Consider the following 4,820-nt stretch of genomic DNA (forward strand, 5'->3'; position numbering starts at 1 on the left):
TAGGAGAGCACAGGTATAATAAGTCTACTGCATGCCTAATAAGCATTAAGCAGCGAGAGGAAGAAACGCTGAGATCCTATATAACCTGTTTTAACAAGGAGGCCCTCTCGATTGATGAGACTGACGACAAGATACTAGTGGTGGCATTTACCAATGGGTTACGGAAGGGTAAGTTTTTGTTTTCCTTATACAAAAACGACTCAAAAACCATGTTAGATGTACTTTACAAGGCTACCAAGTACATGAATGCAGAAGACGCGCTGTTGGCCTAAGAAGAGAAGCCCAAGAAGAGGGAGAGACTAGAGGATGCATGGCAAGATAAGGGACGGAAGATGGCTAGGACCGGAGACCGACGGGAGGACAGGCGTTCCAAACCCCCCACTAGGAGGTTCTCAAGTTTCACCTCACTAACTACCCTGATCGACCAAGTCTTGATGCAGATCAAGGACGAAGGAGCCTTAACATTTCCTGGTAAGTTGAAGGGAGATCCTAGTAAGAGGTCCAGAGACAAGTACTACCGTTTCCACCGTGATCACGGTCATAATACATCCGACTGCTACGACTTAAAGCAGCAGATAGGAGCTCTTATTAGACAAGGAAAACTACAAAGGTTCGTTAGCAGAGAGAGGACGGACCCACCACAGGAGCAGGCTACCCGGAATGAAAATGAGCGTTCTAGGACCCCCTGGGAGACATAAGGATGATTTTAGGGGGAACCACAACATCCAATTCGTCTAGGAAGGCACGCAAAACCTACTTACGGGTGGTGTAGATCGTCTAGCTGACGGGCTTCTTCCTAAGATGGCATGGATCGACAACCTTGCAATTGGATTCATAGAGGAAGATGCTCGACGTCTTCATCACCCACATGACCATGTGCTCGTAGTTAGCATACGGGTGGGGGACTATAACACCCATCGGGTCTTTGTGGACAATGGGAGCTTTACTGATATCCTTTACTACCCGGTATTCCAACAAATAAGGATTGAGAGAGAACAGTTAGTTCCAACTAACGCATCGCTCGTTGGATTCGGAGGAATGAGAGTATACCTTCTCGGCGTGGTTACTTTGCCCGTGATGGTCGATGATTACCCTCAATAGATCACCAAAGATGTCTCGTTCCTGGTTGTTGATTGTTCGTCTACTTACTACGCTATCCTGAGTTGGCCTACCCTTAACTCGTGGAAGGCCGTAACATCAACTTGCCATTTGATGATCAAATTCCCTACTAAGTGCGGAGTGGGAGAGGTATGAGGAGATCAAATTGTGGGTGAATGCTACATTGCCATGTTGGAGATGGATGATCGTTTATAAACAATGTGTATAAAGGAGCAGCGGACGGTGACAGAACCCATGGAAGGACTGAAGGAGGTGCTTCTTGATAATTCTAGGCCTGAGTGAACAATCAGGATTGGCACTCTTTCTAGCCCACTAGTACAACAGGCGCTCACTTTATTTCTGAGAGAGAACTAGGACGACTTCGCCTGGAGCCATGAAGACATGACTGGAATTGGTCCTTCGATTATTGTCCACAAGTTGAATGTATCGCTCTCTTTTTCCCCCATCCGTCAGAAGAAACGGGTATTCGCGCAGGAGCAAGACAAGGCCGTAGCGGAAGAGGTTCACAAGTTACAAGAAGCAGGATTCATACGTTAAGTATACTACCCCAACTTGCTGGCCAACATAGTGATGGTAAAAAAGGCCAACGGGAAGTGGAGGATGTATGTGGACTTCACGGACTTGAACAAGGCATGCCCCAAGGACAGCTACACACTTCTGCGAATTGACATTTTAGTGGTTTCAACAGTGAGACACCAGTTGTTGAGCTTCATGGATGCATTTTCTAGTTACAACTAGATCAAGCTAGCCAAGGCTGATCAAGAGAAAACCTCATTCATCACTAACTAGGGTCTTTTCTACTACAAAGTAATGCCGTTCAGACTCAAGAATGCTGGGCCCACGTATCAGAGGTTGATGAATAAGATGTTCGCACATCAAATTGGGAAGAATGTTCAAGTCTATGTGGATGACATGTTGGTAAAGAGCATTCGGGAGAATGACTATTTGGACGACCTCAAGGAAACCTTCGATACCCTTTGTTTTTATAACATGAAACTGAATCCGAGCAAATGTGCTTTCGAGGTGATGGAGGGTAAATTCCTTGGATTCATGGTGTCTCAAAGGGGTATTGAGGTTAACCCAGATAAAATATAGGCCATAATGGAGTTGACCCTGCTAAAAAACGTAAAAGAGGTACAGAGTCTAAACAGTATGGTAGCTACATTGAACAGGTTCGTCTCAAGAGCAACGGATAGGTGCATACCTTTCTTCCGCACATTGAAAAAGTCCTTTGAATGGACGACCGAGTGTCAGCAAGCATTCGAGGACCTGAAGGTGTATCTTTCTTCCCCACCTTTGTTGAGCCCGTCTAAACTAGGTGAAGAATTGTTCCTCTACCTAGCTGTCTCCATAGTCGCTATCAAAGAAGCTCTAGTCAGAGAAGAGGACGGAGTTCAAAAGCTTGTATACTTCACGAGCCGGGCACTCTGGGGTGCAAAAGAAAGGTACTCACCAATGGAAAAGCTAGCTTTTGCCTTGGTAATTGCAGCCTGCAAACTCAAACCTTACTTTCAGGCACACACGGTGATTGTTCTAACGGACAAGCCTCTACGAAAAGCAATGAGCAGCCTAGAAGCCGCAAAACGGATGACACTTTAGGCAATTGAACTGAGCAAGTTCAATGTGCAGTATCACCCACGCACGGCCATAAAGGGGCAAGTTATTGTTGACTTCATCACAGAATTCACGCACATAGAATGCCAGGGGGTAGGAGAGATTCCCTAATGGAGTATCCACACGGACGAATCGTCCACCATACAAGTAGGCAGAGCTGGAGTGGTACTCCGTAGCCTAGAAGAGGACTAGGTTGAATGCATGGTCTAACTCGATTTCCCTACGACAAATAACGAAGCAGAATACGAAGTCTTGATAGCAAGGCTGGATCTCACCAAAGCAACAAGAGCTGCGAATGTGGTAGTATATTGTGACTCTCAAGTAGTCACCAGTTAGGTTAATGGTGATTATGAGTGCAAAGGCGACTGGATGAAAAGGTACCTAGAGTAGGTGAAGAATCGGGTAAACGACCTTCAAGCAAAGTTCGCTTAAATCCCAAGAGAGAAGAATGAGCATGTCGACTGTCTTGCCAAGGCCGCATCAGCAGAACATATGCTCATTCCTAATCAGGTACTGTCCTTCGTTCAGCTATCACCGTTAATAGGTAGTATCAGTGTGCATGAGATAGGCTCCAAGAACGATTGGACGACGCCGATTGGACGACGCCAATTACCTCCTATCTGAAAGACGGTGTGCTACTTGATGGCAAGGAAGCTGCAAGGAAAATGAAGGTTCAAGCAACACGATTTGTGCTGATTAAAGATGTCCTGTTCAAAAGGGGTTTCTCCCACCCATACCTGCGGTGTCTTATCCCCGAAGAGGTAGACTACGTCATGCGAGAAGTACAAGAAAGAGTCTATGGAAACCATTCTGGATCACAGTCCTTAGTGCACAAATTGATCTGGGTGGGATACTATTGGCCTATCATGCAGAAAGATGCCATTGCATATGTCAAAACTTGCGACAAGTGTCAGAGGTTTGGCAACCTCATCCGACAGCCAACAGAGGAACTCACCCCAATGACAGCTCCATGGCCTTTCGCTCAGTGGGGATTAGACATCATGGGTCCGTTCTTAATAGTAATTCAGTAGCTAAAATTACTGGTGGTCGGTATAGACTACTTCACCAAGTAGGTAGAAGCCGAAGCTCTGGATACCATCACGGAGAAGAATGTACGAAACTTTGTATGGAGAAACATCATCTGCAGGTACGGTATACCTAGAGTATTGGTCTCAGATAATGGGAAGCAGTTTGACAACGATGCGTTCAAAGGGTTTTGCTCACAGTTAGGGATCAAGAATCACTACTCATTACCTACCCACCCTCAGGCCAATGGACAAGTTGAAGTCACGAACCGATCCTTGCTTAAAATCATCAAGACTCGGCTCTAGGGGGCAAAGGGTATATGGCCGAAAGAATTACCAAGTGTTTTATGGGCATACAAGACGATGGCAAGGATGCCTACATGAGAGACACTGTTTCGTTTAGAGTGGGAAACCATGACGAGAGTGGAAATAATGAAGCTTTGCACCTACAACTGGATCTGATGGACGAGGTTAGAGTAACGACAAAACAAAGGTTGGCATGGTACCAGGACCTCATGGCCAAGCACTACAACTCCAAAGTTAGACGCAGGGACTTCTAAGTTGGAGATTTTGTCTTAAGAAAGGTGACGGGCGCTATAAAAGAGGCCACTTAGGGGAAGCTTGGACCTAATTGGGAAGGGTCGTACATGATCGCATTATGGCATAGGAAGGGAACCTACCACTTGGAGAAACTTGACGGACAAAAGTTGCATCACCCATGGAATACGGTGCACCTGAAAAAGTACTACCAGTAGACAATGGCAAGGAAAACGAAACCTCTCATTCCCAGTTTATTTCCTTTTAGTTAATTTCTACTATTTACAGTACTTTTACACCCGAAGGGTAGTTTTTTATTTTTAAGAACAATTTTTACGCATATTTATCACATAATAAAAGGAGTTTATTCAGAAATATCATGAGCATATGTGCAAGGAGTTAATTTCTACTATTTACAGTACTTTCACATGTCTACAACCAACTTCTTATGTGAACAGGATGCCTTGTGGATGGGTTCATCCCAAGAGGAGGTCCAAAAATAATAAGTCCATAAGCGGATGGGTT

The sequence above is a fragment of the Quercus robur genome, chromosome 2 (assembly GCF_932294415.1).
Source record: "Quercus robur chromosome 2, dhQueRobu3.1, whole genome shotgun sequence".
NCBI classification, from domain to species: Eukaryota; Viridiplantae; Streptophyta; class Magnoliopsida; order Fagales; family Fagaceae; genus Quercus; species Quercus robur.